General features: G+C 43.2%; 53 non-coding genes across 53 annotated transcripts; all 53 read right to left on the reverse strand.

The window, feature by feature from the left end:
- Window positions 1-42: 42 nt before the first annotated feature.
- Window positions 43-116, reverse strand: trnai-aau (transfer RNA isoleucine (anticodon AAU)). Its single transcript has one exon. It is a non-coding gene; the product is annotated as a tRNA-Ile (tRNA).
- A 224-nt stretch (window positions 117-340) lies between these two features.
- Window positions 341-414, reverse strand: trnai-aau (transfer RNA isoleucine (anticodon AAU)). The gene has a single exon. It is a non-coding gene; the product is annotated as a tRNA-Ile (tRNA).
- Window positions 415-642: 228 nt separating this feature from the next.
- Window positions 643-716, reverse strand: trnai-aau (transfer RNA isoleucine (anticodon AAU)). The gene has a single exon. It is a non-coding gene; the product is annotated as a tRNA-Ile (tRNA).
- Window positions 717-939: 223 nt separating this feature from the next.
- Window positions 940-1,013, reverse strand: trnai-aau (transfer RNA isoleucine (anticodon AAU)). Its single transcript has one exon. It is a non-coding gene; the product is annotated as a tRNA-Ile (tRNA).
- A 528-nt stretch (window positions 1,014-1,541) lies between these two features.
- Window positions 1,542-1,615, reverse strand: trnai-aau (transfer RNA isoleucine (anticodon AAU)). Its single transcript has one exon. It is a non-coding gene; the product is annotated as a tRNA-Ile (tRNA).
- Window positions 1,616-1,834: 219 nt separating this feature from the next.
- On the reverse strand, window positions 1,835-1,908 carry trnai-aau (transfer RNA isoleucine (anticodon AAU)). The gene has a single exon. It is a non-coding gene; the product is annotated as a tRNA-Ile (tRNA).
- A 224-nt stretch (window positions 1,909-2,132) lies between these two features.
- trnai-aau (transfer RNA isoleucine (anticodon AAU)) lies at window positions 2,133-2,206 on the reverse strand. Its single transcript has one exon. It is a non-coding gene; the product is annotated as a tRNA-Ile (tRNA).
- A 228-nt stretch (window positions 2,207-2,434) lies between these two features.
- Window positions 2,435-2,508, reverse strand: trnai-aau (transfer RNA isoleucine (anticodon AAU)). The gene has a single exon. It is a non-coding gene; the product is annotated as a tRNA-Ile (tRNA).
- Window positions 2,509-2,731: 223 nt separating this feature from the next.
- Window positions 2,732-2,805, reverse strand: trnai-aau (transfer RNA isoleucine (anticodon AAU)). The gene has a single exon. It is a non-coding gene; the product is annotated as a tRNA-Ile (tRNA).
- Window positions 2,806-3,027: 222 nt separating this feature from the next.
- trnai-aau (transfer RNA isoleucine (anticodon AAU)) lies at window positions 3,028-3,101 on the reverse strand. Its single transcript has one exon. It is a non-coding gene; the product is annotated as a tRNA-Ile (tRNA).
- Window positions 3,102-3,329: 228 nt separating this feature from the next.
- trnai-aau (transfer RNA isoleucine (anticodon AAU)) lies at window positions 3,330-3,403 on the reverse strand. The gene has a single exon. It is a non-coding gene; the product is annotated as a tRNA-Ile (tRNA).
- A 223-nt stretch (window positions 3,404-3,626) lies between these two features.
- Window positions 3,627-3,700, reverse strand: trnai-aau (transfer RNA isoleucine (anticodon AAU)). The gene has a single exon. It is a non-coding gene; the product is annotated as a tRNA-Ile (tRNA).
- A 220-nt stretch (window positions 3,701-3,920) lies between these two features.
- trnai-aau (transfer RNA isoleucine (anticodon AAU)) lies at window positions 3,921-3,994 on the reverse strand. Its single transcript has one exon. It is a non-coding gene; the product is annotated as a tRNA-Ile (tRNA).
- Window positions 3,995-4,218: 224 nt separating this feature from the next.
- On the reverse strand, window positions 4,219-4,292 carry trnai-aau (transfer RNA isoleucine (anticodon AAU)). Its single transcript has one exon. It is a non-coding gene; the product is annotated as a tRNA-Ile (tRNA).
- A 228-nt stretch (window positions 4,293-4,520) lies between these two features.
- Window positions 4,521-4,594, reverse strand: trnai-aau (transfer RNA isoleucine (anticodon AAU)). The gene has a single exon. It is a non-coding gene; the product is annotated as a tRNA-Ile (tRNA).
- Window positions 4,595-4,817: 223 nt separating this feature from the next.
- On the reverse strand, window positions 4,818-4,891 carry trnai-aau (transfer RNA isoleucine (anticodon AAU)). Its single transcript has one exon. It is a non-coding gene; the product is annotated as a tRNA-Ile (tRNA).
- Window positions 4,892-5,419: 528 nt separating this feature from the next.
- trnai-aau (transfer RNA isoleucine (anticodon AAU)) lies at window positions 5,420-5,493 on the reverse strand. The gene has a single exon. It is a non-coding gene; the product is annotated as a tRNA-Ile (tRNA).
- A 219-nt stretch (window positions 5,494-5,712) lies between these two features.
- Window positions 5,713-5,786, reverse strand: trnai-aau (transfer RNA isoleucine (anticodon AAU)). The gene has a single exon. It is a non-coding gene; the product is annotated as a tRNA-Ile (tRNA).
- A 224-nt stretch (window positions 5,787-6,010) lies between these two features.
- On the reverse strand, window positions 6,011-6,084 carry trnai-aau (transfer RNA isoleucine (anticodon AAU)). The gene has a single exon. It is a non-coding gene; the product is annotated as a tRNA-Ile (tRNA).
- Window positions 6,085-6,312: 228 nt separating this feature from the next.
- trnai-aau (transfer RNA isoleucine (anticodon AAU)) lies at window positions 6,313-6,386 on the reverse strand. Its single transcript has one exon. It is a non-coding gene; the product is annotated as a tRNA-Ile (tRNA).
- Window positions 6,387-6,609: 223 nt separating this feature from the next.
- Window positions 6,610-6,683, reverse strand: trnai-aau (transfer RNA isoleucine (anticodon AAU)). The gene has a single exon. It is a non-coding gene; the product is annotated as a tRNA-Ile (tRNA).
- Window positions 6,684-6,905: 222 nt separating this feature from the next.
- Window positions 6,906-6,979, reverse strand: trnai-aau (transfer RNA isoleucine (anticodon AAU)). Its single transcript has one exon. It is a non-coding gene; the product is annotated as a tRNA-Ile (tRNA).
- A 224-nt stretch (window positions 6,980-7,203) lies between these two features.
- Window positions 7,204-7,277, reverse strand: trnai-aau (transfer RNA isoleucine (anticodon AAU)). Its single transcript has one exon. It is a non-coding gene; the product is annotated as a tRNA-Ile (tRNA).
- A 226-nt stretch (window positions 7,278-7,503) lies between these two features.
- trnai-aau (transfer RNA isoleucine (anticodon AAU)) lies at window positions 7,504-7,577 on the reverse strand. Its single transcript has one exon. It is a non-coding gene; the product is annotated as a tRNA-Ile (tRNA).
- A 216-nt stretch (window positions 7,578-7,793) lies between these two features.
- On the reverse strand, window positions 7,794-7,867 carry trnai-aau (transfer RNA isoleucine (anticodon AAU)). The gene has a single exon. It is a non-coding gene; the product is annotated as a tRNA-Ile (tRNA).
- Window positions 7,868-8,091: 224 nt separating this feature from the next.
- On the reverse strand, window positions 8,092-8,165 carry trnai-aau (transfer RNA isoleucine (anticodon AAU)). The gene has a single exon. It is a non-coding gene; the product is annotated as a tRNA-Ile (tRNA).
- Window positions 8,166-8,389: 224 nt separating this feature from the next.
- Window positions 8,390-8,463, reverse strand: trnai-aau (transfer RNA isoleucine (anticodon AAU)). The gene has a single exon. It is a non-coding gene; the product is annotated as a tRNA-Ile (tRNA).
- Window positions 8,464-8,691: 228 nt separating this feature from the next.
- trnai-aau (transfer RNA isoleucine (anticodon AAU)) lies at window positions 8,692-8,765 on the reverse strand. Its single transcript has one exon. It is a non-coding gene; the product is annotated as a tRNA-Ile (tRNA).
- A 223-nt stretch (window positions 8,766-8,988) lies between these two features.
- On the reverse strand, window positions 8,989-9,062 carry trnai-aau (transfer RNA isoleucine (anticodon AAU)). The gene has a single exon. It is a non-coding gene; the product is annotated as a tRNA-Ile (tRNA).
- A 220-nt stretch (window positions 9,063-9,282) lies between these two features.
- Window positions 9,283-9,356, reverse strand: trnai-aau (transfer RNA isoleucine (anticodon AAU)). Its single transcript has one exon. It is a non-coding gene; the product is annotated as a tRNA-Ile (tRNA).
- Window positions 9,357-9,580: 224 nt separating this feature from the next.
- On the reverse strand, window positions 9,581-9,654 carry trnai-aau (transfer RNA isoleucine (anticodon AAU)). The gene has a single exon. It is a non-coding gene; the product is annotated as a tRNA-Ile (tRNA).
- A 228-nt stretch (window positions 9,655-9,882) lies between these two features.
- On the reverse strand, window positions 9,883-9,956 carry trnai-aau (transfer RNA isoleucine (anticodon AAU)). The gene has a single exon. It is a non-coding gene; the product is annotated as a tRNA-Ile (tRNA).
- A 223-nt stretch (window positions 9,957-10,179) lies between these two features.
- On the reverse strand, window positions 10,180-10,253 carry trnai-aau (transfer RNA isoleucine (anticodon AAU)). Its single transcript has one exon. It is a non-coding gene; the product is annotated as a tRNA-Ile (tRNA).
- A 528-nt stretch (window positions 10,254-10,781) lies between these two features.
- Window positions 10,782-10,855, reverse strand: trnai-aau (transfer RNA isoleucine (anticodon AAU)). Its single transcript has one exon. It is a non-coding gene; the product is annotated as a tRNA-Ile (tRNA).
- Window positions 10,856-11,074: 219 nt separating this feature from the next.
- Window positions 11,075-11,148, reverse strand: trnai-aau (transfer RNA isoleucine (anticodon AAU)). Its single transcript has one exon. It is a non-coding gene; the product is annotated as a tRNA-Ile (tRNA).
- A 224-nt stretch (window positions 11,149-11,372) lies between these two features.
- Window positions 11,373-11,446, reverse strand: trnai-aau (transfer RNA isoleucine (anticodon AAU)). Its single transcript has one exon. It is a non-coding gene; the product is annotated as a tRNA-Ile (tRNA).
- A 228-nt stretch (window positions 11,447-11,674) lies between these two features.
- On the reverse strand, window positions 11,675-11,748 carry trnai-aau (transfer RNA isoleucine (anticodon AAU)). The gene has a single exon. It is a non-coding gene; the product is annotated as a tRNA-Ile (tRNA).
- Window positions 11,749-11,971: 223 nt separating this feature from the next.
- On the reverse strand, window positions 11,972-12,045 carry trnai-aau (transfer RNA isoleucine (anticodon AAU)). The gene has a single exon. It is a non-coding gene; the product is annotated as a tRNA-Ile (tRNA).
- Window positions 12,046-12,267: 222 nt separating this feature from the next.
- trnai-aau (transfer RNA isoleucine (anticodon AAU)) lies at window positions 12,268-12,341 on the reverse strand. The gene has a single exon. It is a non-coding gene; the product is annotated as a tRNA-Ile (tRNA).
- A 224-nt stretch (window positions 12,342-12,565) lies between these two features.
- On the reverse strand, window positions 12,566-12,639 carry trnai-aau (transfer RNA isoleucine (anticodon AAU)). The gene has a single exon. It is a non-coding gene; the product is annotated as a tRNA-Ile (tRNA).
- Window positions 12,640-12,865: 226 nt separating this feature from the next.
- trnai-aau (transfer RNA isoleucine (anticodon AAU)) lies at window positions 12,866-12,939 on the reverse strand. The gene has a single exon. It is a non-coding gene; the product is annotated as a tRNA-Ile (tRNA).
- Window positions 12,940-13,155: 216 nt separating this feature from the next.
- Window positions 13,156-13,229, reverse strand: trnai-aau (transfer RNA isoleucine (anticodon AAU)). The gene has a single exon. It is a non-coding gene; the product is annotated as a tRNA-Ile (tRNA).
- Window positions 13,230-13,453: 224 nt separating this feature from the next.
- On the reverse strand, window positions 13,454-13,527 carry trnai-aau (transfer RNA isoleucine (anticodon AAU)). The gene has a single exon. It is a non-coding gene; the product is annotated as a tRNA-Ile (tRNA).
- A 224-nt stretch (window positions 13,528-13,751) lies between these two features.
- On the reverse strand, window positions 13,752-13,825 carry trnai-aau (transfer RNA isoleucine (anticodon AAU)). Its single transcript has one exon. It is a non-coding gene; the product is annotated as a tRNA-Ile (tRNA).
- A 228-nt stretch (window positions 13,826-14,053) lies between these two features.
- On the reverse strand, window positions 14,054-14,127 carry trnai-aau (transfer RNA isoleucine (anticodon AAU)). Its single transcript has one exon. It is a non-coding gene; the product is annotated as a tRNA-Ile (tRNA).
- Window positions 14,128-14,350: 223 nt separating this feature from the next.
- On the reverse strand, window positions 14,351-14,424 carry trnai-aau (transfer RNA isoleucine (anticodon AAU)). Its single transcript has one exon. It is a non-coding gene; the product is annotated as a tRNA-Ile (tRNA).
- Window positions 14,425-14,952: 528 nt separating this feature from the next.
- trnai-aau (transfer RNA isoleucine (anticodon AAU)) lies at window positions 14,953-15,026 on the reverse strand. The gene has a single exon. It is a non-coding gene; the product is annotated as a tRNA-Ile (tRNA).
- Window positions 15,027-15,245: 219 nt separating this feature from the next.
- Window positions 15,246-15,319, reverse strand: trnai-aau (transfer RNA isoleucine (anticodon AAU)). Its single transcript has one exon. It is a non-coding gene; the product is annotated as a tRNA-Ile (tRNA).
- A 224-nt stretch (window positions 15,320-15,543) lies between these two features.
- trnai-aau (transfer RNA isoleucine (anticodon AAU)) lies at window positions 15,544-15,617 on the reverse strand. The gene has a single exon. It is a non-coding gene; the product is annotated as a tRNA-Ile (tRNA).
- A 228-nt stretch (window positions 15,618-15,845) lies between these two features.
- trnai-aau (transfer RNA isoleucine (anticodon AAU)) lies at window positions 15,846-15,919 on the reverse strand. The gene has a single exon. It is a non-coding gene; the product is annotated as a tRNA-Ile (tRNA).
- Window positions 15,920-16,142: 223 nt separating this feature from the next.
- Window positions 16,143-16,216, reverse strand: trnai-aau (transfer RNA isoleucine (anticodon AAU)). Its single transcript has one exon. It is a non-coding gene; the product is annotated as a tRNA-Ile (tRNA).
- A 219-nt stretch (window positions 16,217-16,435) lies between these two features.
- Window positions 16,436-16,509, reverse strand: trnai-aau (transfer RNA isoleucine (anticodon AAU)). Its single transcript has one exon. It is a non-coding gene; the product is annotated as a tRNA-Ile (tRNA).
- A 224-nt stretch (window positions 16,510-16,733) lies between these two features.
- On the reverse strand, window positions 16,734-16,807 carry trnai-aau (transfer RNA isoleucine (anticodon AAU)). The gene has a single exon. It is a non-coding gene; the product is annotated as a tRNA-Ile (tRNA).
- Window positions 16,808-16,838: the final 31 nt, after the last annotated feature.

The raw sequence follows: 16,838 nt of genomic DNA on the forward strand, positions 1-16,838 counted from the left end.
TGAATTGGACAACAATCAGCATGATAACATAATCAAAGAAACTGGCCCATATGGGGGTTGAACCCATGACCTTGGCGTTATTAGCACCACGCTCTAACCAACTGAGCTAACAGGCCACAGGATGCAAATGTTTTGGACACTCAAGAGCCGAAAAACTAATGCTTGTTTCAGTCTAGTAGATATAAGTGAGCTTTTCCCTTTCTGCCAAATATTGGTCCAAATGACACAACTCACTGAACTCAAGGACGACATCATCTGACTCAGGAAAGGGCTTTTCAAGAACCAATTTTACATCAATTGAATTGGACAACAATCAGCATGATAACATAATCAAAGATATTGGCCCATATGGGGGTTGAACCCATGACCTTGGCGTTATTAGCACCACGCTCTAACCAACTGAGCTAACAGGCCACAGGTTGCAGACATTTGGGACACTCAAGAGCCCAAAGATTGCTGCTTGCTTAAACCCATGGAGTGAAGTGGGGTTTTCCCTTTCTGTCTCGAAGGTATTGTAGCAAATGACATATCCCACCAAACTGAAGGACTCCCTCATCTGACTCAGGAAAGGGCTTTCCAAGAACCAACTTCACATAAATTTTATTGGGATAACAATCAGGATGATCACAAAGGCAAAGAAATTGGCCTATATGGGGGTTGAACCCATGACCTTGGCGTTATTAGCACCACGCGCTAACCAGCTGAGCTAACAAGCCACAGGATGTTGAGCTTTGGGAGACTCAAGAGCCCAAATATTGCTGCTTGCTAACGCAGAGTTAAGTGAGGGTTTCCCTTTCTTTCTGTCAAATATTGTACCAAATGACAAATCCCAAAAAGGGGAGGAAAACCTCGTATGACTCAGGGAAGGGCTTTCCAAGAACCAACTACACATAAATTTTATTGGGATAACAATCAGGATGATCACATAGTGAAACAAATTGGCCCATATGGGGGTTGAACCCATGACCTTGGCGTTATTAGCACCACGCTCTAACCAACTGAGCTAACAGGCCACAGGATGCAAAAGTGTTGGACACTCAAGACCCAAAAAACTAATGCTTGTTTCAGTCGGTTGAAGATTGAAGTGAGCTTTTCCCTTTCTGTCTCGAAGGTATTGTACCAAATGACATATCCCACCAAACTGAAGGACTCCCTCATCTGACTCAGGAAAGGGCTTTCCAAGAACCAACTTCACATACATTTTATTGGGATAACAATCAGGATGATCACATAGGCAACGAAATTGGCCGATATGGGGGCTGAATCCATGTCCTTGGCGTTACTAGCACTACGCTCTAACCAACTGAGCTAACAAACCACGGGATGCTGATATTTGGGACACTCAAGAGCCCAAATTTTGATGCTTGCTAAAGCGCAGTCAAGTGAGGTTTTCCCTTTCTTTCTGTCAAATATTGTACCAAATGACAAATCCCAAAAAGGGAAGGAAGACCTCGTCTGACTCAGGGAAGGGCTTTCCAAGAACCAACTACACATAAATTTTATTGGGATAACAATCAGGATGATCACATAGTGAAACAAATTGCCCCATATGGGGGTTGAACCCATGACCTTGGCGTTATTAGCACCACGCTCTAACCAACTGAGCTAACAGGCCACAGGATGCAAAGGTTTTGGACACTCAAGAGCCGAAAAACTAATGCTTGCTTCAGTCAGGTGAAGTGAGCTTTTCCCTTTCTGTCAAATATTGGACCAAATGACACAACTCACCGAACTCATGGACGACATCATCTGACTCAGGAAAGGGCTTTTCAAGAACCAATTTTACATCAATTGAATTGGACAACAATCAGCATGATAACATAATCAAAGAAATTGGCCCATATGGGGGTTGAACCCATGACCTTGGCGTTATTAGCACCACGCTCTAACCAACTGAGCTAACAGGCCACAGGATGCAAAGGTTTTGGACACTCAAGAGCCGAAAAACTAATGCTTGTTTCAGTCTGGTAGATATAAGTGAGCTTTTCCCTTTTTGCCAAATATTGGTGCAAATGACACAACTCACTGAACTCAAGGACGACATCATCTGACTCAGGAAAGGGCTTTTCAAGAACCAATTTTACATCAATTGAATTGGACAACAATCAGCATGATAACATAATCAAAGATATTGGCCCATATGGGGGTTGAACCCATGACCTTGGCGTTATTAGCACCACGCTCTAACCAACTGAGCTAACAGACCACAGGTTGCAGACATTTGGGACACTCAAGAGCCCAAAGATTGCTGCTTGCTTAAACCCATGGAGTGAAGTGGGGTTTTCCCTTTCTGTCTCGAAGGTATTGTAGCAAATGACATATCCCACCAAACTGAAGGACTCCCTCATCTGACTCAAGAAAGGGCTTTCCAAGAACCAACTTCACATAAATTTTATTGGGATAACAATCAGGATGATCACATAGGCAAAGAAATGGGCCTATATGGGGGTTGAACCCATGACCTTGGCGTTATTAGCACCACTCTCTAACCAGCTGAGCTAACAAGCCACAGGATGCTGAGATTTGGGAGACTCAAGAGCCCAAATATTGCTGCTTGCTAACGCAGAGTCAAGTGAGGGTTTCCCTTTCTTTCTGTCAAATATTGTACCAAATGACAAATCCCAAAAAGGGAAGGAAGACCTCGTCTGACTTAGGAAAGGACTTTCCAAGAACCAACTACACATAAATGTTTTTGGGATAACAATCCAGCTGATCACATAGTGAAACAAATTGGCCCATATGGGGGTTGAACCCATGACCTTGGCGTTATTAGCACCACGCTCTAACCAACTGAGCTAACAGGCCACAGGATGCAAAAGTTTTGGACACTCAAGACCCAAAAAACTAATGCTTATTTCAGTGGAGGATTGAAGCGAGCTTTTCCCTTTCTGTCAAATATTGGACCAAATGACACAACTCATAGAACTCATGGACGACATCATCTGACTCAGGAAAGGGCTTTTCAAGAACCAATTTTACATCAATTGAATTGGACAACAATCAGCATGATATCATAATCAAAGATATTGGCCCATATGGGGGTTGAACCCATGACCTTGGCGTTATTAGCACCACGCTCTAACCAACTGAGCTAACAGGCCACAGGTTGCAGACATTTGGGACACTCAAGAGCCCAAAGATTGCTGCTTGCTTAAACGCAAGGAGTGAAGTGGGGTTTTCCCTTTCTGTCTCGAAGGTATTGTACCAAATGACATATCCCACCAAACTGAAAGACTCCCTCATCTGACTCAGGAAAGGGCTTTCCAAAAACCAACTTCACATAAATTTTATTGGGATAACAATCAGGATGATCACATAGGCAAAGAAATTGGCCTATATGGGGGTTGAACCCATGACCTTGGAGTTATTAGCACCACGCTCTAACCAGCTGAGCTAACAAGCCACAGGATGCTGAGATTTGGGAGACTCAAGAGCCCAAATATTGCTGCTTGCTAACGCAGAGTCAAGTGAGGGTTTCCCTTTCTTTCTGTCAAATATTGTACCAAATGACAAATCCCAAAAAGGGAAGGAAGACCTCGTCTGACTTAGGAAAGGACTTTCCAAGAACCAACTACACATAAATTTTTTTGGGATAACAATCCAGTTGATCACATAGTGAAACAAATTGGCCCATATGGGGGTTGAACCCATGACCTTGGCGTTATTAGCACCACGCTCTAACCAACTGAGCTAACAGGCCACAGGATGCATAAGTTTTGGACACTCAAGACCCAAAAAACTAATGCTTATTTCTGGAAGATTGAAGTGAGCTTTTCCCTTTCTGTCAAATATTGGACCAAATGACACAACTCATAGAACTCATGGATGACATCATCTGACTCAGGAAAGGGCTTTTCAAGAACCAATTTTACATCAATTGAATTGGACAACAATCAGCATGATAACATAATCAAAGAAACTGGCCCATATGGGGGTTGAACCCATGACCTTGGCGTTATTAGCACCACGCTCTAACCAACTGAGCTAACAGGCCACAGGATGCAAATGTTTTGGACACTCAAGAGCCGAAAAACTAATGCTTGTTTCAGTCTAGTAGATATAAGTGAGCTTTTCCCTTTCTGCCAAATATTGGTCCAAATGACACAACTCACTGAACTCAAGGACGACATCATCTGACTCAGGAAAGGGCTTTTCAAGAACCAATTTTACATCAATTGAATTGGACAACAATCAGCATGATAACATAATCAAAGATATTGGCCCATATGGGGGTTGAACCCATGACCTTGGCGTTATTAGCACCACGCTCTAACCAACTGAGCTAACAGGCCACAGGTTGCAGACATTTGGGACACTCAAGAGCCCAAAGATTGCTGCTTGCTTAAACCCATGGAGTGAAGTGGGGTTTTCCCTTTCTGTCTCGAAGGTATTGTAGCAAATGACATATCCCACCAAACTGAAGGACTCCCTCATCTGACTCAGGAAAGGGCTTTCCAAGAACCAACTTCACATAAATTTTATTGGGATAACAATCAGGATGATCACAAAGGCAAAGAAATTGGCCTATATGGGGGTTGAACCCATGACCTTGGCGTTATTAGCACCACGCGCTAACCAGCTGAGCTAACAAGCCACAGGATGTTGAGCTTTGGGAGACTCAAGAGCCCAAATATTGCTGCTTGCTAACGCAGAGTTAAGTGAGGGTTTCCCTTTCTTTCTGTCAAATATTGTACCAAATGACAAATCCCAAAAAGGGGAGGAAAACCTCGTATGACTCAGGGAAGGGCTTTCCAAGAACCAACTACACATAAATTTTATTGGGATAACAATCAGGATGATCACATAGTGAAACAAATTGGCCCATATGGGGGTTGAACCCATGACCTTGGCGTTATTAGCACCACGCTCTAACCAACTGAGCTAACAGGCCACAGGATGCAAAAGTGTTGGACACTCAAGACCCAAAAAACTAATGCTTGTTTCAGTCGGTTGAAGATTGAAGTGAGCTTTTCCCTTTCTGTCTCGAAGGTATTGTACCAAATGACATATCCCACCAAACTGAAGGACTCCCTCATCTGACTCAGGAAAGGGCTTTCCAAGAACCAACTTCACATACATTTTATTGGGATAACAATCAGGATGATCACATAGGCAACGAAATTGGCCGATATGGGGGCTGAATCCATGTCCTTGGCGTTACTAGCACTACGCTCTAACCAACTGAGCTAACAATCCACGGGATGCTGATATTTGGGACACTCAAGAGCCCAAATTTTGATGCTTGCTAAAGCGCAGTCAAGTGAGGTTTTCCCTTTCTTTCTGTCAAATATTGTACCAAATGACAAATCCCAAAAAGGGAAGGAAGACCTCGTCTGACTCAGGGAAGGGCTTTCCAAGAACCAACTACACATAAATTTTATTGGGATAACAATCAGGATGATCACATAGTGAAACAAATTGCCCCATATGGGGGTTGAACCCATGACCTTGGCGTTATTAGCACCACGCTCTAACCAACTGAGCTAACAGGCCACAGGATGCAAAGGTTTTGGACACTCAAGAGCCGAAAAACTAATGCTTGCTTCAGTCAGGTGAAGTGAGCTTTTCCCTTTCTGTCAAATATTGGACCAAATGACACAACTCACCGAACTCATGGATGACATCATCTGACTCAGGAAAGGGCTTTTCAAGAACCAATTTTACATCAATTGAATTGGACAACAATCAGCATGATAACATAATCAAAGAAATTGGCCCATATGGGGGTTGAACCCATGACCTTGGCGTTATTAGCACCACGCTCTAACCAACTGAGCTAACAGGCCACAGGATGCAAAGGTTTTGGACACTCAAGAGCCGAAAAACTAATGCTTGTTTCAGTCTGGTAGATATAAGTGAGCTTTTCCCTTTTTGCCAAATATTGGTGCAAATGACACAACTCACTGAACTCAAGGACGACATCATCTGACTCAGGAAAGGGCTTTTCAAGAACCAATTTTACATCAATTGAATTGGACAACAATCAGCATGATAACATAATCAAAGATATTGGCCCATATGGGGGTTGAACCCATGACCTTGGCGTTATTAGCACCACGCTCTAACCAACTGAGCTAACAGGCCACAGGTTGCAGACATTTGGGACACTCAAGAGCCCAAAGATTGCTGCTTGCTTAAACCCATGGAGTGAAGTGGGGTTTTCCTTTTCTGTCTCGAAGGTATTGTAGCAAATGACATATCCCACCAAACTGAAGGACTCCCTCATCTGACTCAAGAAAGGGCTTTCCAAGAACCAACTTCACATAAATTTTATTGGGATAACAATCAGGATGATCACATAGGCAAAGAAATTGGCCTATATGGGGGTTGAACCCATGACCTTGGCGTTATTAGCACCACTCTCTAACCAGCTGAGCTAACAAGCCACAGGATGCTGAGATTTGGGAGACTCAAGAGCCCAAATATTGCTGCTTGCTAACGCAGAGTCAAGTGAGGGTTTCCCTTTCTTTCTGTCAAATATTGTACCAAATGACAAATCCCAAAAAGGGAAGGAAGACCTCGTCTGACTTAGGAAAGGACTTTCCAAGAACCAACTACACATAAATGTTTTTGGGATAACAATCCAGTTGATCACATAGTGAAACAAATTGGCCCATTGTGGGGTTGAACCCATGACCTTGGCGTTATTAGCACCACGCTCTAACCAACTGAGCTAACAGGCCACAGGATGCAAAAGTTTTGGACACTCAAGACCCAAAAAACTAATGCTTATTTCAGTGGAGGATTGAAGTGAGCTTTTCCCTTTCTGTCAAATATTGGACCAAATGACACAACTCATAGAACTCATGGACGACATCATCTGACTCAGGAAAGGGCTTTTCAAGAACCAATTTTACATCATTTGAATTGGACAACAATCAGCATGATAACATAATCAAAGAAATTGGCCCATATGAGGGTTGAACCCATGACCTTGGCGTTATTAGCACCACGCTCTAACCAACTGAGCTAACAGGCCACAGTTGCAGACATTTGGGACACTCAAGAGCCCAAATATTGCCGCTTGCTTAAGCCCATGTGAAGTGAGGTTTTCCCTTTATGTCTGTCAAGTATTGTACCAAATGGCAAATCCCACCAAACTGAAGGAAGACCTTGTCAAACTCAGGAAAGGGCTTTCCAAGAACCAACTTCACATAAATTTGATTGGGATAACAATCAGGATGATCACATAGTGAAACAACTTGGCCCATATGGGGGTTGAACCCATGACCTTGGCGTTATTAGCACCACGCTCTAACCAACTGAGCTAACAGGCCAAAGGATGCAACTGTTTTGGACACTCAAGAGCCGAAAAACTAATGCTTGTTTCAGCCTGTTGAAGATTGAAGTGAGCTTTTCTCTTTCTGTCAAATATTGGACCAAATGACACAATTCACCGAACTCAAGGACATCATCATCTGACTCAGGAAAGGGCTTTTCAAGAAGCAATTTTTCATCAATTGAATTGGACAACAATCAGCATGATAACATAATCAAAGAAATTGACCCATATGGGGGTTGAACCCATGACCTTGGCGTTATTAGCACCACGCTCTAACCAACTGACCTAACAGGCCACAGGATGCAAAGGTTTTGGACACTCAAGACCCGAAAAACTGCTTGCTTCAGTCGAGTGAAGGGAGCTTTTCCCTTTCTGTCAAATATTGGACCAAATGACACAACTCACCGAACTCATGGACGACATCATCTGACTCAGGAAAGGGCTTTTCAAGAACCAATTTTACATCAATTGAATTGGACAACAATCAGCATGATAACATAATCAAAGAAATTGGCCCATATGAGGGTTGAACCCATGACCTTGGCGTTATTAGCACCACGCTCTAACCAACTGAGCTAACAGGCCACAGTTGCAGACATTTGGGACACTCAAGAGCCCAAATATTGCCGCTTGCTTAAGCCCATGTGAAGTGAGGTTTTCCCTTTATGTCTGTCAAGTATTGTACCAAATGGCAAATCCCACCAAACTGAAGGAAGACCTTGTCAAACTCAGGAAAGGGCTTTCCAAGAACCAACTTCACATAAATTTGATTGGTATAACAATCAGGATGATCACATAGTGAAACAACTTGGCCCATATGGGGGTTGAACCCATGACCTTGGCGTTATTAGCACCACGCTCTAACCAACTGAGCTAACAGGCCACAGGATGCAAATGTTTTGGACACTCAAGAGCCGAAAAACTAATGCTTGTTTCAGTCTAGTAGATATAAGTGAGCTTTTCCCTTTCTGCCAAATATTGGTCCAAATGACACAACTCACTGAACTCAAGGACGACATCATCTGACTCAGGAAAGGGCTTTTCAAGAACCAATTTTACATCAATTGAATTGGACAACAATCAGCATGATAACATAATCAAAGATATTGGCCCATATGGGGGTTGAACCCATGACCTTGGCGTTATTAGCACCACGCTCTAACCAACTGAGCTAACAGGCCACAGGTTGCAGACATTTGGGACACTCAAGAGCCCAAAGATTGCTGCTTGCTTAAACCCATGGAGTGAAGTGGGGTTTTCCCTTTCTGTCTCGAAGGTATTGTAGCAAATGACATATCCCACCAAACTGAAGGACTCCCTCATCTGACTCAGGAAAGGGCTTTCCAAAAACCAACTTCACATAAATTTTATTGGGATAACAATCAGGATGATCACATAGGCAAAGAAATTGGCCTATATGGGGGTTGAACCCATGACCTTGGCGTTATTAGCACCACGCTCTAACCAGCTGAGCTAACAAGCCACAGGATGCTGAGATTTGGGAGACTCAAGAGCCCAAATATTGCTGCTTGCTAACGCAGAGTCAAGTGAGGGTTTCCCTTTCTTTCTGTCAAATATTGTACCAAATGACAAATCCCAAAAAGGGAAGGAAGACCTCGTCTGACTTAGGAAAGGACTTTCCAAGAACCAACTACACATAAATTTTTTTGGGATAACAATCCAGTTGATCACATAGTGAAACAAATTGGCCCATATGGGGGTTGAACCCATGACCTTGGCGTTATTAGCACCACGCTCTAACCAACTGAGCTAACAGGCCACAGGATGCATAAGTTTTGGACACTCAAGACCCAAAAAACTAATGCTTATTTCTGGAAGATTGAAGTGAGCTTTTCCCTTTCTGTCAAATATTGGACCAAATGACACAACTCATAGAACTCATGGATGACATCATCTGACTCAGGAAAGGGCTTTTCAAGAACCAATTTTACATCAATTGAATTGGACAACAATCAGCATGATAACATAATCAAAGAAACTGGCCCATATGGGGGTTGAACCCATGACCTTGGCGTTATTAGCACCACGCTCTAACCAACTGAGCTAACAGGCCACAGGATGCAAATGTTTTGGACACTCAAGAGCCGAAAAACTAATGCTTGTTTCAGTCTAGTAGATATAAGTGAGCTTTTCCCTTTCTGCCAAATATTGGTCCAAATGACACAACTCACTGAACTCAAGGACGACATCATCTGACTCAGGAAAGGGCTTTTCAAGAACCAATTTTACATCAATTGAATTGGACAACAATCAGCATGATAACATAATCAAAGATATTGGCCCATATGGGGGTTGAACCCATGACCTTGGCGTTATTAGCACCACGCTCTAACCAACTGAGCTAACAGGCCACAGGTTGCAGACATTTGGGACACTCAAGAGCCCAAAGATTGCTGCTTGCTTAAACCCATGGAGTGAAGTGGGGTTTTCCCTTTCTGTCTCGAAGGTATTGTAGCAAATGACATATCCCACCAAACTGAAGGACTCCCTCATCTGACTCAGGAAAGGGCTTTCCAAGAACCAACTTCACATAAATTTTATTGGGATAACAATCAGGATGATCACAAAGGCAAAGAAATTGGCCTATATGGGGGTTGAACCCATGACCTTGGCGTTATTAGCACCACGCGCTAACCAGCTGAGCTAACAAGCCACAGGATGTTGAGCTTTGGGAGACTCAAGAGCCCAAATATTGCTGCTTGCTAACGCAGAGTTAAGTGAGGGTTTCCCTTTCTTTCTGTCAAATATTGTACCAAATGACAAATCCCAAAAAGGGGAGGAAAACCTCGTATGACTCAGGGAAGGGCTTTCCAAGAACCAACTACACATAAATTTTATTGGGATAACAATCAGGATGATCACATAGTGAAACAAATTGGCCCATATGGGGGTTGAACCCATGACCTTGGCGTTATTAGCACCACGCTCTAACCAACTGAGCTAACAGGCCACAGGATGCAAAAGTGTTGGACACTCAAGACCCAAAAAACTAATGCTTGTTTCAGTCGGTTGAAGATTGAAGTGAGCTTTTCCCTTTCTGTCTCGAAGGTATTGTACCAAATGACATATCCCACCAAACTGAAGGACTCCCTCATCTGACTCAGGAAAGGGCTTTCCAAGAACCAACTTCACATACATTTTATTGGGATAACAATCAGGATGATCACATAGGCAACGAAATTGGCCGATATGGGGGCTGAACCCATGTCCTTGGCGTTACTAGCACTACGCTCTAACCAACTGAGCTAACAAACCACGGGATGCTGATATTTGGGACACTCAAGAGCCCAAATTTTGATGCTTGCTAAAGCGCAGTCAAGTGAGGTTTTCCCTTTCTTTCTGTCAAATATTGTACCAAATGACAAATCCCAAAAAGGGAAGGAAGACCTCGTCTGACTCAGGGAAGGGCTTTCCAAGAACCAACTACACATAAATTTTATTGGGATAACAATCAGGATGATCACATAGTGAAACAAATTGCCCCATATGGGGGTTGAACCCATGACCTTGGCGTTATTAGCACCACGCTCTAACCAACTGAGCTAACAGGCCACAGGATGCAAAGGTTTTGGACACTCAAGAGCCGAAAAACTAATGCTTGCTTCAGTCGGGTGAAGTGAGCTTTTCCCTTTCTGTCAAATATTGGACCAAATGACACAACTCACCGAACTCATGGACGACATCATCTGACTCAGGAAAGGGCTTTTCAAGAACCAATTTTACATCAATTGAATTGGACAACAATCAGCATGATAACATAATCAAAGAAATTGGCCCATATGGGGGTTGAACCCATGACCTTGGCGTTATTAGCACCACACTCTAACCAACTGAGCTAACAGGCCACAGGATGCAAAGGTTTTGGACACTCAAGAGCCGAAAAACTAATGCTTGTTTCAGTCTGGTAGATATAAGTGAGCTTTTCCCTTTTTGCCAAATATTGGTGCAAATGACACAACTCACTGAACTCAAGGACGACATCATCTGACTCAGGAAAGGGCTTTTCAAGAACCAATTTTACATCAATTGAATTGGACAACAATCAGCATGATAACATAATCAAAGATATTGGCCCATATGGGGGTTGAACCCATGACCTTGGCGTTATTAGCACCACGCTCTAACCAACTGAGCTAACAGGCCACAGGTTGCAGACATTTGGGACACTCAAGAGCCCAAAGATTGCTGCTTGCTTAAACCCATGGAGTGAAGTGGGGTTTTCCTTTTCTGTCTCGAAGGTATTGTAGCAAATGACATATCCCACCAAACTGAAGGACTCCCTCATCTGACTCAAGAAAGGGCTTTCCAAGAACCAACTTCACATAAATTTTATTGGGATAACAATCAGGATGATCACATAGGCAAAGAAATTGGCCTATATGGGGGTTGAACCCATGACCTTGGCGTTATTAGCACCACTCTCTAACCAGCTGAGCTAACAAGCCACAGGATGCTGAGATTTGGGAGACTCAAGAGCCCAAATATTGCTGCTTGCTAACGCAGAGTCAAGTGAGGGTTTCCCTTTCTTTCTGTCAAATATTGTACCAAATGACAAATCCCAAAAAGGGAAGGAAGACCTCGTCTGACTTAGGAAAGGACTTTCCAAGAACCAACTACACATAAATGTTTTTGGGATAACAATCCAGTTGATCACATAGTGAAACAAATTGGCCCATATGGGGGTTGAACCCATGACCTTGGCGTTATTAGCACCACGCTCTAACCAACTGAGCTAACAGGCCACAGGATGCAAAAGTTTTGGACACTCAAGACCCAAAAAACTAATGCTTATTTCAGTGGAGGATTGAAGTGAGCTTTTCCCTTTCTGTCAAATATTGGACCAAATGACACAACTCATAGAACTCATGGACGACATCATCTGACTCAGGAAAGGGCTTTTCAAGAACCAATTTTACATCATTTGAATTGGACAACAATCAGCATGATAACATAATCAAAGAAATTGGCCCATATGAGGGTTGAACCCATGACCTTGGCGTTATTAGCACCACGCTCTAACCAACTGAGCTAACAGGCCACAGTTGCAGACATTTGGGACACTCAAGAGCCCAAATATTGCCGCTTGCTTAAGCCCATGTGAAGTGAGGTTTTCCCTTTATGTCTGTCAAGTATTGTACCAAATGGCAAATCCCACCAAACTGAAGGAAGACCTTGTCAAACTCAGGAAAGGGCTTTCCAAGAACCAACTTCACATAAATTTGATTGGGATAACAATCAGGATGATCACATAGTGAAACAACTTGGCCCATATGGGGGTTGAACCCATGACCTTGGCGTTATTAGCACCACGCTCTAACCAACTGAGCTAACAGGCCAAAGGATGCAACTGTTTTGGACACTCAAGAGCCGAAAAACTAATGCTTGTTTCAGCCTGTTGAAGATTGAAGTGAGCTTTTCTCTTTCTGTCAAATATTGGACCAAATGACACAATTCACCGAACTCAAGGACATCATCATCTGACTCAGGAAAGGGCTTTTCAAGAAGCAATTTTTCATCAATTGAATTGGACAACAATCAGCATGATAACATAATCAAAGAAATTGACCCATATGGGGGTTGAACCCATGACCTTGGCGTTATTAGCACCACGCTCTAACCAACTGACCTAACAGGCCACAGGATGCAAAGGTTTTGGACACTCAAGACCCGAAAAACTGCTTGCTTCAGTCGAGTGAAGGGAGCTTTTCCCTTTCTGTCAAATATTGGACCAAATGACACAACTCACCGAACTCATGGACGACATCATCTGACTCAGGAAAGGGCTTTTCAAGAACCAATTTTACATCAATTGAATTGGACAACAATCAGCATGATAACATAATCAAAGAAATTGGCCCATATGAGGGTTGAACCCATGACCTTGGCGTTATTAGCACCACGCTCTAACCAACTGAGCTAACAGGCCACAGTTGCAGACATTTGGGACACTCAAGAGCCCAAATATTGCCGCTTGCTTAAGCCCATGTGAAGTGAGGTTTTCCCTTTATGTCTGTCAAGTATTGTACCAAATGGCAAATCCCACCAAACTGAAGGAAGACCTTGTCAAACTCAGGAAAGGGCTTTCCAAGAACCAACTTCACATAAATTTGATTGGGATAACAATCAGGATGATCACATAGTGAAACAACTTGGCCCATATGGGGGTTGAACCCATGACCTTGGCGTTATTAGCACCACGCTCTAACCAACTGAGCTAACAGGCCACAGGTTGCAAATGTTTTGGACACTCAAGAGCCGAAAAACTAATGCTTGTTTCAGTCTAGTAGATATAAGTGAGCTTTTCCCTTTCTGCCAAATATTGGTCCAAATGACACAACTCACTGAACTCAAGGACGACATCATCTGACTCAGGAAAGGGCTTTTCAAGAACCAATTTTACATCAATTGAATTGGACAACAATCAGCATGATAACATAATTAAAGATATTGGCCCATATGGGGGTTGAACCCATGACCTTGGCGTTATTAGCACCACGCTCTAACCAACTGAGCTAACAGGCCACAGGTTGCAGACATTTGGGACACTCAAGAGCCCAAAGATTGCTGCTTGCTTAAACCCATGGAGTGAAGTGGGGTTTTCCCTTTCTGTCTCGAAGGTATTGTAGCAAATGACATATCCCACCAAACTGAAGGACTCCCTCATCTGACTCAGGAAAGGGCTTTCCAAGAACCAACTTCACATAAATTTTATTGGGATAACAATCAGGATGATCACATAGGCAAAGAAATTGGCCTATATGGGGGTTGAACCCATGACCTTGGCGTTATTAGCACCACGCGCTAACCAGCTGAGCTAACAAGCCACAGGATGCTGAGCTTTGGGAGACTCAAGAGCCCAAATATTGCTGCTTGCTAACGCAGAGTTAAGTGAGGGTTTCCCTTTCTTTCTGTCAAATATTGTACCAAATGACAAATCCCAAAAAGGGGAGGAAGACCTCGTATGACTCAGGGAAGGGCTTTCCAAGAACCAACTACACATAAATTTTATTGGGATAACAATCAGGATGATCACATAGTGAAACAAATTGGCCCATATGGGGGTTGAACCCATGACCTTGGCGTTATTAGCACCACGCTCTAACCAACTGATCTAACAGGCCACAGGATGCAAAAGTGTTGGACACTCAAGACCCAAAAAACTAATGCTTGTTTCAGTCGGTTGAAGATTGAAGTGAGCTTTTCCCTTTCTGTCTCGAAGGTATTGTACCAAATGACATATCCCACCAAACTGAAGGACTCCCTCATCTGACTCAGGAAAGGGCTTTCCAAGAACCAACTTCACATACATTTTATTGGGATAACAATCAGGATGATCACATAGGCAACGAAATTGGCCGATATGGGGGCTGAACCCATGTCCTTGGCGTTACTAGCACTACGCTCTAACCAACTGAGCTAACAAACCACGGGATGCTGATATTTGGGACACTCAAGAGCCCAAATTTTGATGCTTGCTAAAGCGCAGTCAAGTGAGGTTTTCCCTTTCTTTCTGTCAAATATTGTACCAAATGACAAATCCCAAAAAGGGAAGGAAGACCTCGTCTGACTCAGGGAAGGGCTTTCCAAGAACCAACTACACATAAATTTTATTGGGATAACAATCAGGATGATCACATAGTGAAACAAATTGCCCCATATGGGGGTTGAACCCATGACCTTGGCGTTATTAGCACCACGCTCTAACCAACTGAGCTAACAGGCCACAGGATGCAAAGGTTTTGGACACTCAAGAGCCGAAAAACTAATGCTTGCTTCAGTCGGGTGAAGTGAGCTTTTCCCTTTCTGTCAAATATTGGACCAAATGACACAACTCACCGAACTCATGGACGACATCATCTGACTCAGGAAAGGGCTTTTCAAGAACCAATTTTACATCAATTGAATTGGACAACAATCAGCATGATAACATAATCAAAGAAATTGGCCCATATGGGGGTTGAACCCATGACCTTGGCGTTATTAGCACCACGCTCTAACCAACTGAGCTAACAGGCCACAGGATGCAAAGGTTTTGGACACTCAAGAGCCGAAAAACTAATGCTTGTTTCAGTCTAGTAGATATAAGTGAGCTTTTCCCTTTTTGCCAAATATTGGTGCAAATGACACAACTCACTGAACTCAAGGACGACATCATCTGACTCAGGAAAGGGCTTTTCAAGAACCAATTTTACATCAATTGAATTGGACAACAATCAGCATGATAACATAATCAAAGATATTGGCCCATATGGGGGTTGAACCCATGACCTTGGCGTTATTAGCACCACGCTCTAACCAACTGAGCTAACAGGCCACAGGTTGCAGACATTTGGGACACTCAAGAGCCCAAAGATTGCTGCTTGCTTAAACCCATGGAGTGAAGTGGGGTTTTCCTTTTCTGTCTCGAAGGTATTGTAGCAAATGACATATCCCACCAAACTGAAGGACTCCCTCATCTGACTCAAGAAAGGGCTTTCCAAGAACCAACTTCACATAAATTTTATTGGGATAACAATCAGGATGATCACATAGGCAAAGAAATTGGCCTATATGGGGGTTGAACCCATGACCTTGGCGTTATTAGCACCACTCTCTAACCAGCTGAGCTAACAAGCCACAGGATGCTGAGATTTGGGAGACTCAAGAGCCCAAATATTGCTGCTTGCTAACGCAGAGTCAAGTGAGGGTTTCCCTTTCTTTCTGTCAAATATTGTACCAAATGACAAATCCCAAAAAGGGAAGGAAGACCTCGTCTGACTTAGGAAAGGACTTTCCAAGAACCAACTACACATAAATGTTTTTGGGATAACAATCCAGTTGATCACATAGTGAAACAAATTGGCCCATATGGGGGTTGAACCCATGACCTTGGCGTTATTAGCACCACGCTCTAACCAACTGAGCTAACAGGCCACAGGATGCAAAAGTTTTGGACACTCAAGACCCAAAAAACTAATGCTTGCTTCAGTCGGGTGAAGTGAGCTTTTCCCTTTCTGTCAAATATTGGACCAAATGACACAACTCACCGAACTCATGGACGACATCATCTGACTCAGGAAAGGGCTTTTCAAGAACCAATTTTACATCAATTGAATTGGACAACAATCAGCATGATAACATAATCAAAGAAATTGGCCCATATGGGGGATGAACCCATGACATTGGCGTTATTAGCACCACGCTCTAACCAACTGAGCTAACAGGCCACAGGATGCAAAGGTTTTGGACACTCAAGAGCCGAAAAACTAATGCTTGTTTCAGTCTAGTAGATATAAGTGAGCTTTTCCCTTTCTGCCAAATATTGGTCCAAATGACACAACTCACTGAACTCAAGGACGACATCATCTGACTCAGGAAAGGGCTTTTCAAGAACCAATTTTACATCAATTGAATTGGACAACAATCAGCATGATAACATAATCAAAGATATTGGCCCATATGGGGGTTGAACCCATGACCTTGGCGTTATTAGCACCACGCTCTAACCAACTGAGCTAACAGGCCACAGGTTGCAGACATTTGGGACACTCAAGAG

Source organism: Festucalex cinctus, chromosome 13 (genome assembly GCF_051991245.1).
Source record: "Festucalex cinctus isolate MCC-2025b chromosome 13, RoL_Fcin_1.0, whole genome shotgun sequence".
NCBI lineage: Eukaryota > Metazoa > Chordata > Actinopteri > Syngnathiformes > Syngnathidae > Festucalex > Festucalex cinctus.